This window comes from Acomys russatus, chromosome 20, assembly GCF_903995435.1.
Source record: "Acomys russatus chromosome 20, mAcoRus1.1, whole genome shotgun sequence".
Taxonomy (NCBI): Eukaryota; Metazoa; Chordata; class Mammalia; order Rodentia; family Muridae; genus Acomys; species Acomys russatus.
The window spans coordinates 12,726,990-12,744,792 of record NC_067156.1 but is presented as its reverse complement, the minus strand read 5'-3'; the positions used below and the strand labels follow the sequence as shown (position 1 = coordinate 12,744,792).

The 17,803-nt window shown below is 42.4% G+C and overlaps 1 protein-coding gene across 7 annotated transcripts in view; it reads right to left on the bottom strand.

Annotated features, from left to right (window-relative positions):
* Positions 1-17,803, bottom strand: part of Dtna (dystrobrevin alpha) — a 358,243-nt gene that overhangs the window by 161,403 nt on the left and 179,037 nt on the right. The window contains exon 1 of one of the 7 annotated variants that reach the window (XM_051163344.1): positions 4,587-4,614. The exons of the other annotated variants lie outside the window; for them this stretch is intronic. The gene's annotated coding sequence lies outside the window, so the exon portion shown is untranslated. Of the gene's footprint in view, positions 1-4,586; positions 4,615-17,803 lie in introns of those variants that run through there. 7 annotated transcript variants of the gene reach the window in all.

Below are 17,803 nucleotides of genomic sequence, written 5' to 3'. Positions count from 1 at the left end.
AGCACATGGTGAATGCCTGATGCCAAGTTGTCCGTGTATAGTTATTGTGGTGGTGGTGGTGGTGGTGACAGTGGTGGTGGTGATGTTGATGACCTACCTACATGCTTTTATGAGTTCTTCCATTGGTTTAAATTGTAGCTGTTTGAAAAAAAATCAACAGTTTTCTTTCATTTATTGTTTCTTGTTTTGAGTCTACATCATAAATCTCTTCCCATATGCGTTCTCCTTTCTCTTCCCATATGCGTTCTCCTTTCTCTTCCCATATGCGTTCTCCTTTCTCTTCCCACCTTACCCCTTTCTCTTCCCCCTCGCTTATTCCTTCTTAGTTCCTTTCCTTCTTCCCTCCTCCTCTCTCTCTCTTCCCTGTTTTATTGGGACAAAGACTTGTTAATCTTACAATGATCCTGCTTCAGATCATTAAGTGCTGGGCTTGCAGACACGCAGCACCACACCTGCACGCCATTCTATTCTCTTGCATATGTGTCATGAGCGCTGTTCCTAGCGTGTCCTTTGTCCTTTCATTTTCCTTAAAACATTTCCCAGAAGTAATGTCATCACTCTTGTAATGCTCCTGCCACTGAGGTCAGTCTCTTCTAATCCCCATTCTGTATTTTGTGCTACTTTCATGGATCCTCACCGACTACCGCAAATGCTAATTCATTTAGCATTGTCTCTCATGTGTGAAATAGGTAGAGGGGTGAGAATTTTTCTTGAGTATAATCTTTCCTCAAATAATCTAAAACCAAGAGGGTTCAGACATAAAATACTGTTAAGAACTAAAAATTTAAAAGGAAAGATAATTGAAATGTTAAAGGTGCATAGATTGTGAACATTTCATAGCATTTATACTAGAGTTAGGAATTACAATATGACTCTGAAATTGTTATGAAAATGAAACCTTGTGAATGCTCTTTATGCGCTAAAGGTGTAACAAGTGACTTTTTCCTAGAAATAAGTTTATTCTTTCTTATAATATATTGATTGTCCAATATCTGATGAGCTCAGTCATTATTATGAAACCCTCTAGTGTTTATATAGCAAAACCAGCATCATCCTATAATACGGCCCTTTAAAGCCACAACAAAGCACACCAATTATTAGTTATTTATAAGTGCTATTAGTGGAATTAATTAAAAATTTGAAGTACATTCTTGAGAATCACACAATGCATTAGAGATTTCTATTTTCTTTCTAGAGAGAGTTGCTCTTTTTATGAGATGTAGAGACATATTTCCCACTTCCCAAATTAGTCACTATTCCCAATGTTGTCCTCACCAGCATTATGACCATGACATCAGTACTTTCTTTTTCATTTGAAAAGCTTAAGAACCATTAAAAAGAGTTGAAAGTCCAAATTTTCACATGAAATTACCATTTTTATGTAATTATTCCATCAAAACACATTTTAATAAAGTATTGTTAAAAAAATAACCCTTGATAATGGTATAAGAGCTGATAGTGAATCCTCATTCACTGGATAATTGTCAACTACCTTAAGAGTATTGCCTTGGTGCCCAGAACAATCATTGGTGTTCTAGAAGATTCTATATGAGTCTCTGATTTTCCAGCATGGGTCTATTGGCTCTAAATCCTTCATGGAAAGAAAGGCCATTTGAGCATCTGTGAGGCACCAGACACTAGAGACACAATTTAGAACACACTACCACTCACTCACATAAACAGGATGCCCAAGATGGACACAGGCAGATGACAGTACTCAGTGCAATGCAGGGAATGCCCCAAGAAATCATTCAGCATATTGAGAATGTGGGCACCAAGTGGCTCTGTAGAGGAAGCTGGTTTTTTTAAACATAGTCTTAAAATTTAGTTGTTATTTATGTGTGTGTGTGTGTGTGTGTGTGTGTGTGTGTGTGTGCAGGGACCAATGCCATGACAAGTATGGAGATCAGAGGACAAGTTTGTGGGGTTGATTATTCCCTTCAAATTCAAGGGACTTATATGTCAAAATACCTTTACCCTCTCAGCCATCTTGCTGGCCACCTAAACGAAAGCTTCTATCTTCTGACCATTCTGTGACAATGGCTGCAGAGATGGACGCTTACATATAGTCTGGTGTCAGGTGATATGATAAACTGACATTTGGATATAGATTTTTGTTTTCTGCGCACACTTCTTGCTAAGTGTTAGCTTACAACAGGGCTGAGACCATTTAACTAAAGGTGTGTGTGTGTGTGTGTGTGTGTGTGTGTGTGTGTGTGTGTGTTTATGTTATATAAACTACTAGAATGCACTATATGTTGAGCCAGGTAGTGGTAGCACATGCCTTTAATCCCAGCATTCCTGAGGCAGAGGCAGGTGGATCTCTGAGTTCAAGACCAGCCTAGTCCATAAAGCAGGGTTCAAGGCAGCCAGAGCCACACAGAGAAGCCCTGTCTTGGACTCCCCTCTGCCCCCTAAAAGAATGACCTTTTAAAACTTGGAATAGTTAAGTGAGAGTGTTTTTTTTTCCCAATTCGACCTTGTCTATACAACTCAGTGCTTTTCTTTAAAATACACTGTACTTTTTTTTTTTTTTTTTGGTCAACCTACATGTAACTGGGGAGAAGAAATCTTAATTGAAAAAAAAATTGCCTCCATAATATTGACCTGTAGGCAAGTCTGTAGGACATTTTCTTAATTATGGCTGATGTGATGGGGTCCGCTCACTGTGGATGCTACCGTGGACAAGCCATCCACAGTCCTGGGCCATATAAGAAAGCAGGTTGAGCAAGGCAGTAAACAGCATTCCTCCATGGGCTCTGCTGCAGTTCCTGTCACCAGTGTTCAGCCTTGAGTTTCTGCTGTGACTTCCGTTCATGATGAACTGCAAACTGCAAGCTGATATAAACCCTTTCACCCTCTTTTTTTCTTTCAATACATACAAATCATTCTTTTTTTTTTTTTTTTTTTATTATAGGTCATTCTTTTTTTATCCCTAAGGTGCTGGCAGCTTTGAGAATTTCACATTTTAAAATATTTTTTGAGGTCTGATTTTTCACTGATTTGGGGTAAACTTCCGATTCTTTAGTAATAACAGCCCACGGTTGTGAAATATTTCACGTCTTGAAGGACATGCTGAAAAATTGTTGTGTCTTATAAACAACACGGTGAAGCTGAGAGGAGCATTACTCTTTTACAAATGTGAATTGTGATTATGATGCTTTGGTATTTGTTATCATGGAAAACAGTCCCCTCTTAACAAAAGCATGGCTAAGTGTGTTCAGAATAGTGATTGTAATGCCTAGGTGAAATTTGGGAGTTAGTTTGGAAACATTAAAACTGTAAACCAAGGAAACAACAATAAAAACAGAGCATAAGTGAATCTAACAAAATCCAAGTTTCTCTTTTTGAAGAAAGCATACTACATGGCTTGGAATAATATGTTGGTTTTTGTCCTGAATGTTAATCAGTGACAGATAGTTGATTTTTATCTTACCAAGAAAGTGTTTTTCAAAAATTGCCCTTAATGGTCGGGAATTAGGCTGTAATATCAGTAAACTTTGCAATTATTTACTCAGATTTTTGTCTTTGCAAGCCGCCAAGACAACTTTGAACAAACAAGAGAAGTTGTATGGTTTGCCCTTGGCTAAAAGTTAAAAGAAATTCTATTCAAGGAATGAAACATGAAACGTTAGTACAATCTGTGAACAAGGAACCAGAGCAAGCTATCAATAAGGACATTTTCCCTTGTTCCTGGGCTTGCTTGGAGCATCTCAAAGCCTCCCCCTCATGCAAGCTGCCAGAGTGGCGTGTGAGCAAATCAGTAGGAGGCTTCTGTGCTAGCGCTGGGATTCCAGGGTGCACCAAACCACACCGCATTGTTTATATTCCGTTCTCGCAGCTATCTCTAAGCAAAAGAGTTCATTTTGCGCTCACCCATATTGTATTTACTTCTGTTTTTAATTCCCCTCTTAGTAGCACACATACAGTTGCAATACGTAAAAGAAAAAGAATGCTAATACATTGACATAGGGTAAAAAACAGGGTAAAACGGAACTCTAATGCTGGATGGGGCTGGAAGTCAGGGTGATGCAAGAGGGAAGAAAAGCCTGCACGCTGTGAGTTCGTGCTGGGGAAACTGGTCTTCCTGCTTAACTTAGCAGGAGACAAGTAGCTTTAGACCAATGCCTCTGAGGAAAGGAGAGGGTTTGCAAAGGACAAAACAGGAAACGCTTAGCTCAGTCATACACTGATCCGAAGACACGGCTCTTTCTGCTTCCTTTTCTGTGTTTCTTTCTTACACACACACACACACACACACAGAGAGAGAGAGAGAGAGAGAGAGAGAGAGAGAGAGGGAGAGGGAGAGGGAGAGGGAGAGGGAGAGGGAGAGGGAGAGGGAGAGGGAGAGGGAGGGAGGGAGGGGCACAGAACTCTACAAGTTCACAAAGCATTAGAACGTGGGAACAGGTTGAAACCAAGGTGGAAAACTTGGGAAGGGGACAACAGAAAAATTCCCTGTGCCCATGTGGGGATGGGGGTGGGGGTTGGGGTGGGAGTGAAGCCAACAGTGAAATTCCACCCAGCAAGTTGCTGCTGCCTCAGAGGTAAAAGAGTTCAGATCCGAAGCTCTGATTGTCCCTTACCTGGGTTTGTAGTTGGATGCGCCAACATGTCCCTAATTCTGCAAAAGTGCTACCTCTGCTGAACGCTACGGAACCGGACCTTACACACTTCCACAGCAGAAACTCCAAAGTAACCTTTAACTTCAATCAAAAGCTGTGTTCATTCTTCCCCCCTTGTGCTCAACACAGCAATCTAATACACCTCATCATGTGGTCTGTTGCCATGGTAGCAATGAATCCAGCTGCTGAGATACAAAAGACTGACAAAAAGTTGCTTTCTCCCCCTCCACCCACCCCGGCAGAGTCAGATTCTTTCCCCCTGTATGACAAGTTGAATTTGAATATTTTTCTCTTGCTGACTCAACTCTAGGAAATAGAAAAAAGAGATGGAAAGGAGTAACAGATATAAGAATACAGAGTTCCCTAAAGCATTGGAAGGAACAATTTTTAAAACTCCACTGAAGTCTCCAAATACTAACCCTTACCCCTTCACTTCCGCCTACTGAATATTTTTAAATACCAGTTACCAACGCAGTGGGAAATAGTCCCACAGCCCCTTTCAAACCATTAAAAACACATTAATTTAGTTGGTAAACAGGCTGAAAACATACAACACTACACAGAAGGCTAGCTTCAAAGCTTATTTTTTTTCCTAATGCAAACTTTAATACCAGCTTAGCTGTGGGAGGGAAAAAAAATCCTGTGTGTCCTTTCTATGGGTTTCTATTTCAACGGATCTGTGGTGACACAGCTTGTGAGCCAGAACAAACCAAAGTAAGCGTGGGGGTTCGAGACTACTAGTGCGGACTCAGAGTTGGGACAACAGCAATTCTTAGCTCTTCCAAGGATGCCCGAACCACTGTTATGAGGGCATGGTGAGGGCCTAGTGGACACCTTTTCCTTTAAGGGAAGTTGCTGGAGACCCCTCGGGGCAGAGTCAGGTCTTTCCTTTCCTCCCACTGACTGCCTCCGCTGCCTCCAGTTGAAACCCTGTTCTCTGGGGCTGTGTATTTGTCCCTCTGGCTTTTTCTGGATGCCTCACAGCCTTGTTTAATCTCTCAGTGTCACTTATCTTACCTCATCCGTCTTTCCATGCCTACCGGCCATTAAAATACATAGCGCAAAGCAGGGAGCTGGAGGGCGGCATGTGTGTTTTACGTCTCAGTGCCCTGCAGGAGACGGCTCTCCTGGACTGTGTGTCCAGCATTTGTGCTATAGAGACAGCATCAAGGGCTGTGTGGGCCTGCCCTCAGGGGTCCCCCTTAGAGGCTGGGGGAGGGAGGGGGAGAGAGGAAACAAGGACATAGGAACATTATGTATAATGTTGGGTGAGGGATGAGGTGACAGAGGTCTGGAAGTTGGAGATGGCAATGACAAACTATTATATATATATATATATATATTTAAAGCCAATAAAAACTCTGTCTCTAACTCATTACATGTTTTGATCATCGATACCTCGTGTAACCTCCTCAGGCCTCAGCTTAATCCTCTGCAGCCTTTTGCAGTTAATTTAAAGGGACACAATGAACCCAAAGCTGAAAACATACTAAGTGCTCAACAGTTTTCAGCTAGTATGATTTAGGATGTTTATACGTAACATGCTCCTTCCTACCTGCAGCATGTTAAATAGGAGCCACTGAGCAGTGGGAAGTCTGAAAGGGACTGAGCAAAAGGGTTCAGTTTGGGAGCTGATGTGTTACACACTATAATTATGGGGAAAAAAACCTTTTGAACAAAAGTTATTGCAATATTGATATTGGATTGTTAAAATTTGCCCTCCTTAGGCTGACAATACGGCTAATAGGTGAAGGGGCTTGCTGCTAAGTTTAGCACATGAGTTCAAGTCCCTGGATGCCGCACCACTCGGAAAGACCAGACTCTTGAAAGTAGTCTCTGACCTCTACACACCACCCTGGTCCATGTGGCCCCCTACTCCTTCCAATAAACAAATCAACCAACGCTAAAACAAGCTGTTGTGGCCATGTCATTTATTGCTGACAGTTTTGCAAATGAAATGGAACATAAGAAGTATTCACCATAAAAGACTTCAGAACACAAACTATGCATATTTTGAGCATTTTAGGTAAGTTATATTAACAGTGCCCTTTACAAGCTCACCTTGATTTATCTGTAACACATATTGTGAGCTGTTAAAGACACGTGGCTGCATTTCTCTACCTTCATAAAAGTCAGGAAATCATTGGGCAAGAGATCTAAATGCACAGAACCTCTGGTGTGAAAAAAAAAAACTTTTTGAAGACTATGCGGTAAAACAGCAGCAAGGGTCAAAAAAGCCATAAAGCAGGGGGCAAATAACAACAAAAACAAACCCACAACTTTTCATTGCAGGAAAGCTGCCAGAAAGAAATGTGAAAAAAGATGTGTGAAAGCTTCTCGCTTGACTATCTTTCTTTAAACACGAGGAAACGTGAGGCCAGTGTATTTGGCTTACGAGCTGTGTTTTAAATCCCTTCTCACGCATGTTAAGAGGAATGTACCTCTCTGTGTGATGTGGTCAGAACTTGTAAGACCACCTATCTATGCTGATGGGCTCACTTAACTACTCAGGAAGAATTTAATCATTTGGCCAGAAACCGTGTTAGGAAGGGACCCCCCCTCCGAAAGTCTCTTTGCCAGGCTGTGGCTCCAAAGAGGCTCCAAGGAGGTCACATGCTTCACTCCTCCTTTGTGGGGACTGTGTTCAATTTCTCATGCACTCAAGGTATGAACACTGCTGCTGGAGGCCCCAAGTTTGAACTAGGCAGTTCAGCGCCCCCAAAAACTGGCTGTTGAAGCTACTAAAACTAAAACAAGTCAAAATAGTTTGGAGGCTGGGTGTGGTGGCTCACCCCTTTAATCCCAGCACTCAGGAGGCAGATGCAGGCAGATCACTGTGAGTTCAAGGCCAGCCTGGTCTACAAAGTGAGTTCAGGACAGCCAAGGCTACACAGAGAAACCCTGTCTCAAAAAAAAAAAAAAAAAAAAAAATCAAAAGAAATCAAAACAAAAACAACAGTTTGAGTTCACGCAAACGTCCTTTTTTTTTTTTTTTTTTTTTTTCAGGTCACATTCTGAATGTCGTCTGAATGCCACAAAGTCCTTTATTGCTAGGGTGCTGGCTTATATTAAGTGAGAAATCTTGTTAACAATAATGCGGGAAGATTGCAATCTATTGAATGGTTTTTGCAGGCACATAGTTTCTTGGGCTGCATGGAGAAGCTGACCTAAAGTGTTCTTTAGATATTAATATCTGTTTATTCTTGATGTTTTTAAAGCAAAGAACGGGGCTGTTGCTGGCTGTGTCAATTCATATGAATAGCACTTCATATGTTTTAAAAATACACTATTTTTTGAGATGTATTAATAGATTTGTAAAGAAAAAGGTTTTTTTTTCCCCCCCACTTATGGACATGTCAGAAAAGATCTATTCTTAAATAACACTGTGAACTTGATGGCCCTATAGGAAGCCCTTTGCGGGCTCACGATGGAACGGCTCTCTGAACTTCGCATTCAATAGTTACTTCTAGATTCATTCTCAGCAAGGCAACATTTTAAAATGGTGCTTTAAACTTAATCACGGAAAGTCGTACTTTGTGCCCGTTTTCTCATGGAGGGTAGCAGTATATGCTGCTTGCTGCGGAGAAGTTGAAAAAGAAAACCAAAGAAAATGTGAAATAAAATTAAGAACAATCTTAATTCAGGCATCCAATGTAACCAACAACTGACACTATTTTCTTGCCACGTGCATGTGGTTAGTTCCTTAGGTATTACCTGGGATACGCTCTGGATTCTGGGTCAGGAATAAGGAATTATTTGAAAGTGACTGAATTTTGTTGTTTCTTTGTTATCAATCAGGGTCAATCCACACCAACACCTCTGAGCTATTGTATTAGCTACTTTTCTGTAACCAAATACCTGCCCAAGAAGTAGCTTAAGAGAGAAAAGGTGGCGTTTGGCTCCTGGATCCATCATTATCCATCATGAATCCCAAGGGCTCTGCTTGCCCCTTTCCCCCCAGCACCAGGATTACAAACATGAGCCGCTACCACACCTAGTTTTTGTTGTGTCATGTTCTCAACATGGTTCTGGGAATCACACTCAAGTCTTCATGACTCAAGGCAAGCGATGTGCTGACCGAGCTACTTCCGCAATCCCAGGAAGCCTCATTCTTAGAAGAATTCCTTTTCTTATTCTGCACGCGCAGTGCCACACATCATCGCTTCACAGTTTCCTTCCTCTGTGTGGCTTGCACTGAATGAGGCGCCCTCCTTGACTACAACGAACTTTAATTAAATGCATCCTGGAAGCACTTTCTGTACTAGATACAAAGAAATATGAATGGTGCTAAGACCTAGATGAGGAATACGATCACAGATAGAGAAAATTCAACTTTGGATATCAATATACTGGAAAGAATATAATCAACAGAGCAGAGCAGGTGGGCAGATAATAAGGCCAAAGTAGGCAGAATGCTTAGGCAGGAAATCACCCATATAGACCCCCCCACTATGCTTGTGCTCTGCGGGAGGATGCTGCTGGTCTTTCACAGCATAGCTGGTTACCAAGTTTCTGTGCAGGAATGACAGGACCTACTAAGCTTCTTCTTTCCATAACTGTGCTGTTAAATGGCAGGCGACTTATCAGTCAGTAGGCAGAAAGAGTGGACTCTGCACCTGACAATGAACTGGAGAGTCTAGGAAGCCGACGCAATCTGAGGGCTTAGGGAAAATTAATTGTTAATGACAACTATGATTAAAAAAATAAGCTTTCAGAAAACGAAGCGAGCTAGAAAAAGGAAGTCAATAGGGTAGGATGATAAATTATTACGAACAAACAGGGATTAATCAAAACAATGTAAGGGACACATGGTGGTTTATGGAGAAAGAGAAAAAGACAAGCATATATGCTGAAGAATCCACATAGCAAAACTACCCAAGGGAGACTCAAGAGCATCCTGAAAGAATTGTACACTATGGAGAAAATTGTGTGAGTGGAAACTCCTGACCAGCTGACACCTGAGAATTTGCTCAGTACCTGTAATTGAATCCCGTTGTTAGAATGGATGTAAAGGTCCCTTTCCTCTAGAGTTAAGCGCTTTGTATAGTTTGACCAAGACTATGTATATGCGGCACATCCAATCCTTCAGAGTGCCTATGGCAACTGTCAGAAGCCAGAAGCCACCGTCGCCTGACACTGCAGAGGCTGATCTGCCTTGCTGAGGGGCTCCTTGGGGTCACTTGGGAGGCAAGGTGCTTGCTCCATGTGTCAGCCTGGCTAACTCCTCACAAAGCCAGTGCATTGTTTTTAGAACCTCACAGGGACATGCGCATCGGGGAAATTGGAGAAGGCAGAGCAGTGAAGGAACAATAAACAGGAAGGGAGCTGGAATAGGAGCCGTCAGGGAGGCACTTGAGCTTCTGAAAGGATATCAGTGAGTAAACAACGCTGAACAGGTGTTTGCCATTTCTTATTGAAGCCAACACAATCTACCTTGGCCAGGTTAGACACCGGAAGGGCGTCCTGATGTAACATTAGATTTCTGGCTTATAAACCAGCAGGTGGAAAGACACTGATGCACGTTAACATGAGACTTGTTTCTAGAAGATACTGGCCCAAGGTCTTTTTGCCATATGTATGACAGAATTTAACATTTTCATGAAGGCACACACAGTTAGGGAAATCCTCGGTATTCTGTGCTGTGCTTTGGTTTGCCCACCAGTAAGGTTGTGCTCAAACGCTAATATCCAAAATCTCGAGAGCAAGTTCTGTTTGTCTTGTTGGTTTCAAGCTTTATGGGATCTCCTTTGTTTGTGTATATGTATATGCGTGTGTAAGTGCACATAAAGTTGGAGGTACACTTTGTGTACTTGTGCGTGTGTGTGCACGCGCATGCATGTGTATGTGCATGTGCGTGTGCATGTGTGTGCATGTGCATATGTGTGCATGTGTGTGCATGTGTGTGCATGTGCGAGTGTGTGTACATGTGTGTGTATCTGCTGATACACTGTTGCTTCTCCTCAAGTTCTGTCCATTGTTGATTTTTGAGGCAGTGTCTCACTAGCACAGAACTCACCACACAGTGTAAAAATGTCTAGATGTGAGCTCCAGTAATTTGTTGGTCTTCATCTCCCAAGCACTAGGATCCCAAACTTACACCATAATATCCTGCTTTTACTAAAAGCCGTGGACTCTAGGGGTTGAGCCCAGGTCTTCTGAGCTGAGCAAGGCAAGCACTTCACTGGCTGAGTGACTTCCCAGCCTAGTAATGATCTCTAAATATGGCAGGACAATTAGAAAATAAAATTAGCAAAATATTTCTAATATTTTATAAACCCACTAACCAGAGTTAACATTAGGGGTTTACTTGCTATTATCTGTCCTTATATAAACATATATATTGATTGCAAAAGGAATGGTTAATTTTGAAATTAATTAATCATTTCTCACAGTCTGAGGAAGGTACAACTTGTGTTATTTTTGAGCAAAGGTTCCTCTTGCTCTCTGCACAATCAGCTTGGACTGGCTGCAGGTTAGACTCCCATGAGAAGAGAATGAAGCCTTTCTTGGTAGGAGGCTAGATAAATGTACTTATTATGGTTTGTACATTAGCAGTTGAAATGAAGAAAGGATTAGTGAGTAGGCCCAGGAAGAGTGTGCATGGACACTCTGGTTGGGAGAGTCGGACACAGAGCAAGAGAAGCTCCCTCTGATGGGAGAACAGGTATTAAGACACAGCGTCCCGGGAGAAAATGGACAGATCAGGATCCCACCTGGGAGGGATCCTCACAAAAGCTAGAGAAGGTGTGCGTGGAGAGGGGCCGAGGGCAGAGCAGGCACTGGAACAGGAGAGGGCAAAGCCTGGTATGAGAAATGAAACTGAGACACGGATGCTGACCCTTCAGCCTACGTTGCCTGGGTTGGCACACGGGAGGGGAGGAAGCTGTGCCCTAGGACACAGAACTGTGCTGTCAGTGAAGTCTCAGTGAAACTCAGAAGGCAGGGTTTTCACACCTTCTCACTTCTACCCCAAATACCAGTGACAGAAAGCGCATGGAGAAACCTCAAGCCATAGACATGGTTGTAACGTACGGTGAGAGAGTCTCAGACCTGTCAAATGTGGCAGAGAGGGGATTGGTCACAGCCATCCTTGGTATCTGGAAGGATACAGGACTTGTTTAAATTACTAAGACTAACAGCCATCTTGTCTCCCCATGGAAATGAACACAAAAGGCAAGCCAAGGGAAAAAGAAACCGCATCATGTTAGTGAGGAAGGAATTTTGATGGAGGGTACACCGTCTTGCATTTTATGAAATTGTTTATTTTTATTAATCTTGTACTATAACTTAGAACTTTTGTCCTTTATTAAGTTGTGGTGTTTTAACTTATCTCATCAGAAGAGGCTCTTATGATTGTCCCGTTTCTTTCTAAAATACAACAGTCTCTCTATATTGACAAGAGACTCTCTATTGTATTTCATGCCTATAGCCCTATACACTCCTTCATTCTTCAACTCACTCTCAACTTCCTTAGATAAATCTTCACACTCTTAGCACTAAGGCCAATCCATAATCTATGCTCTCCCAGCCAGACTCTAGAGCTTCTGTCTCTGAACCATACAGAGGACACATGTGAAGGGCCCACGTGTCTTCTGCTGCAATTTAACACTTGGAATCTTGTCACATCATCTTGTCTGTTGCTGCCACTGAACAGCAATAGGAGAAGGAAATACAAGAAAAGACAACTGAGTGGGAGGATGAACATGAAATGCATCTCAAAACAAGCAAAAGAGTGAGGAAAATAAAAACTGGAAAACACAACCATGCCAGGAGCAGCGGGAGCTGTGTACGTGTATGTGTGTGTGTGTGTGTTCCACAAGTAAAAAGATATACAAAACAAGGGAAACATCGGATTGTAATCCACAGGTTTATAGTGACTCAACACAGCAACCAAAGATTAAGAGAAAGCTGAAACTTACAAGAAGTATTTCTAAAGGATCTTCAACCACATAAAGGACTCAAATAAGCAGATGAATGAAGCAAGGAAGAGTCAGTTCAGGACTTTGACAAGAAGGTCACTGAACTGGATGAAACAGCTTCTAACTTGGAGGAGAAAATAACGTACTTTTAGGGACAACTAAGTAAGAACACCATGACCAAAAAAGATGAAACAACTAGAAATGTTGGAAATGGAAGAATCAATCAATCAGACAAAAAAGTTCCCTGGGAGGAATCTATAGAAGACATCACTCAGAAGAATGAATTTTGGAATCCGTGCAGCATGAATGCTGAGTTGAGGTACAGCGTGGAGGAAGAAGGAAGACAGCAAGGGGGGGGTCAAGGGTTAGTGGAAGGAAGTTAGGGAGACCCACAAATAAAGGTATGAAAACTCCACAGTAAAGCTCATTATCTTGCAAGCTAAGTTAAAAAAAAAAACCAAATTAAAAAATATACAAATACACACAGTTGTAGCAACAAAGAAATAGTCGTCCATGGTACTCATGTTTGTAATTCTGGCATTTGATGATGGGGCTGATGGAAGGAAATTGCTATAAGGTTGAGGCCAATCTGGACCATAGGATGAGACGCTCAAGAAAAATATATAAAGAAATATGTGGACTTGTAATGCATGTGCTGTTTGTGTGTCCTAATATGCATCCTCTTGTTTTTGTTTCCTAACAGAACACTAAGCATTTTTATTTCCTCTGTCTTCTGCTATAGATCCCAGGGAAGTATCTATGCCAGTCGCTGGTGGCCCACTGCCAGTGTCATGTCACTGGAATGTGTAGAAAAACTGCTGTGGGTGGCATAGTGAGATGAATGTGCGGCATTTCACTTGTGTGTCTACTTAACTAGGATGCTCAGGGCACAGATATTTGGTCAAATATTATTCTGAGTATTTGCCGAGGCTACTTATGAGTGAGATAAACATGATTGCTTTTTACCAATGTTGGCTTCGCTTCTCTAATCCCTTCGCAACCTGAACAGACTAAAAGGAAGAACAGGAGAAAATAGTCCTCTCTTCCTGATAGTTTGTTTGTAAGTTGGGACATTGGTCTTTGCCTCCCTTTGTACACAGATGGAATTCATACCACCATCTTCCCTGATTTCTCAGGCACTTAGTTTACAAATTTGGAGACAACTCTCCATAATTGTGTGGGTCATTCTTACTAACACATCTTTCTTTATGTGTGTGTGTGTGTGTGTGTGTGTGTGTGTGTGTGTGTGTACATCTGTACATGTATGTATATTAGTTCTGTTTCTTGGAGAACCTTGACTAATCTACAAGTGATGTCCCTAGAAGTCATGGCAAGGGCTAGAGAGACTCAGAGGTTAGGAGTGTTTGCTGCTTTTGCAGGAGAGCCATGTTTGGTTCCCAGCACCCATGTCAGGTGGCTCACAACGGCCCATAATTCCAGGTCCAGGGATCTGACATATTCTTCTGGCTTGTGGACACTCACTTGAGTGCACATGCATACACACCACACACACACACACACACACACACACACACACACACACACACACAGAGAGAGAGAGAGAGAGAGAGACGAGCGGAGGAGGGAGAGGAGAGAGCGGAGGAGACGAGACGGGATGGAGTGAGAGATCGAGAGGAGGGAGAAGAAAGTTAATCTTCAAAATAATCCTTATCTACTAGAAAACCCAGAACTCATTAAGAATCGTCTTCAAGGAGAAGGAAGGATCATAGTGAGGGTACGCAGAGGTCAGAAAGTCATGTGAATATGTAGTCATAGATTTGAATGATGCCGGCCCAAAAAAGGCCTACAAGTTTCAGAACCTTAAAGAATCAGAAGGACTCTTGCCTGAAGCTTTCAGAGGGAGGCTTACCCAGCTAACACTTTGATTTCAGACTTCTGACTGTGGGAAAACAAACTTCGTTGGTTCAACTCACAAAACGCACAGCGATCTGTTTCAGAAAACTCAGAGGGGCTTATGGGAAAGATCTCTTCACCCAGAAAAGTCTCACAAGGAAGAAATGAAAATGGTGACACATTGAGAGAATGGTGAATAACTGCAACACTGAGGCACAGGCTGAGGCCAATAGAAACCTGCAAAGGGACAGAGGCCAGCTAGTCACCAGGAAGTGCTGAAGGCAGATGCTAGAACCACCGAAGCAGAACGGCAGGGGAATCATGGCTCAGCAAAATCATTCTCTGAAAATACCGCTTTTTACCTTTTTCTCACTTGCTGTCGATGGGCATGGGTAGGGTGGTCATTTGTTATGCCCCAGCAAGTGCTGTCTAAAGTGAGCTGCCTGCCTTCCTGCTTCCTGATGACAGATACTTCCTGGGTTTCTTGCTCATATAGCAGGGCAACAAGCAGTGTGGTAAACTCCTCAGGCAGGAAGAAGTAACTTGTCATCCCTTTAAGAACATAGATAGAGTTGCACTCCCCACTCCTGTAATGCCTGCTACCAGTTACCACACGATGCATCACGTATCTATCTGGTGCAGTATTTGGCTTTTTGTTTTGTCTTGTATGTTAGAGACAGGGTTTATGTAGACCAGGGCTGCTGACCCTCCTGTCGCCCCAGGAACCGAGATTACAAGCATACACCTCCACACCTGGCTGGTTTGTTTTCATTTAGCTTCTTAATTCTTGCTCTGAAATTTTGTTTTCATCATGGACATTACCTTTTGAAATGTTCTTTGCACCTTTCTCTCTTTTTAAAAAACTCTTTATTTTTTTGCTTCTAACCCCATGATCTCTTCTCTAGCCCTAATTCACAAAACCAGCCATTCATTCTAGGAATGGAGTACATGGCCACAGTTAACCATCCTGTCAGAATGCTGAGATGACACGCATGTATTTTAATAGGAACACCGTGGAGACAAAGAGGCTTAGGGAATACAGAAGAGGGAAGGGACATGGCGACCTGATGGAAGCTGAGCTTGAGTCGTCCTTGCTCAGATTCGGTTCTCTGCTTGTTGACTGCATCGCCTTAAGTAAGCCATTTAAGCTCCTGACCACCCACCTGAGCATCCCCCAAGCAATGCAGGATGACATGCTTAGTGGACCAGAGCCGAGGATTAAATGAATGACCTGTGGAAAGTACCTGGTGCTTCTGTGCCCGGTGGATAGTAACTGTAGCCCTTAATGTTTTTGAGCAAAATTTCTCAGCTCTGGCAATGTCTATAATCTGGACACTTCAAAGCGTAGTAGGACATTTATCAGCACTTCAGATTATGCCCCCTAAACGCTTGTAGCCTTCCCACCACTAACTTCGACCATAAAAATATTAACGGGTATTGCCTAATGTTTTCTGAGGTGGAATTGAATGCAACCGATACACCCTGCTTGGAGTAGAGTGGGAAGACTTCTGAACACCACCCAAGAACTAGCAATGGATGGTTGATTTTCTATCCCACCCTCTCTCTCCCTCCTTCCCTCCCTCCTTTCTTTCCTCTCCCTCTCCCATGTGTTTGTGTGTCTCAGATGTTACACAACTAATTTTGTTATGAGTTGGCAATGTTGGGCAGCTATTTCTACAAAATTGAAGCGTTCTTTCCTGGAGACAGGAGGGAGATGCTGTGCAGGGGTGCCAGAGCGACAGCTTTCATCAGTGCTGCTCACGCTCTGGTAGGTTTGGGGAGGCACCTCCCTTTCAGACAAGTGTGATCTTTTAAGTAATCCCCCATCCTCTCAGAAATCATCACCATAAACTCACTGGCTCACTATGGCTGACTGGTGAGGGATCCTATGTTTGTTTTGTTGTGTGTAATGTGTCTGGGGTGAAGAGATGCTTGTTCACATCTGCACAGGAAGATTCATACAGTGAGGAAGAGTTTCTTGTTTAAAGAAAAGTAAGACCCACTCCCAGAAGTGAAGGTCTGGCTCTTGGCTTCTCTTCCTGGGCTGGGGACATGAAGCCACAGAAGGTCATAGGAGTGAAGGCTGAGGGACCCCTGAACTGACATTTCCTTTATATTGTATTTTTCACTCTAGAAAATGAATGGTCATTTTTATTTCAACTCAATCATAGATTTGTTACTGGTTTCATAAAAATACAACAGCCTCAACCTTTAAAATGTAAAACATTAAAGAAGAGGTGGTCTCCACTCCTGGGGCTTTGGAAGCTGTCACCTCCATGGACTAAATATCCCAGACAGGAAATAGCGGCCATGAGTTCCTCTTACGCCCACAATCACTCTTACGTGTGTACAGCTGTGTCCTTGCTCAGTCATCTTTCTTTACCCATGTTTTCCTTGTTTCCACATTGCCTTATAAAGTCACAGCTTTTTAATGCAAAGCATTTAGACAGGGTAGAATGGATCCACTTCCCTACTGTGGCTCGTCTCAAAATCTCTACCAGATCAGAGAAGGACATTATGACAAGTGTTCTCATTTGTATCATTTGATGAGCTTTACCTGCTGCTACAAACATCTGGCATTGCTGAGCATAGACCTGAGGCTAAGGTCACAGATGAAAAGAACGCCAGCGTTTCAGTTATCCATGATGCACTGCAGAACTCGACATACCTTTACTGGTTACTTGGCAACCATAGAGTATTGCAGATTGTATACATTAAGCATGGCCTCTGGGTATAGCTGTGAAAGAGATTCTGCATATTTTCATAAGAAGGCAACCATGAGCTGTCTAGAGTGACATTAGAATGACATCAAATTCTGAGGGACTTTATATCCTTCAGGAGCCCTTTGTATTTGCAGGTTATAGCCATACACACTATGGCCTTAGAACTAGAGGGCACAGACATCCTTTCTACACCAAGGAAGAGTTCCTAGTCAGAACCAAGTGGCAGAAAGACTTAAGCTTTAATTTTTAGGTGTCTTATTCAGGAACCACAAAAAAAAAAAAAAAAAAAAAAAAAAAACCAAAACAAAACAAAACAAAACAAAAAAAAAACCAAAAAAACCAAACCAAACCAAAACAAAAAAAACCCAAAAATACCAGAAGAGAATCTGGGAGTAGATGGAAATGCTTTTGTATTAGGGTATTTTAAACATTACACTTAATGCCTGCACACCTTTCCTGAGGAAACTTTCATGGGAAAGGAGAGCACAGGGGCAGTGGGGATGTGCCAGGGATTCAAGAGGTGTTGTCCTGCGTCTCACAAGTGGAAGCACCATCAACACAAAGTCCACGAACTGGCTGCTGCTAAACGTGTTGCAAGATGGAACGTAGCCTAGTTAACTGAGCTCATTTTCTGTGCCTGGGTGAGAAGAATGTGACCTTAGCTCGACTGTGCTGATGCTGT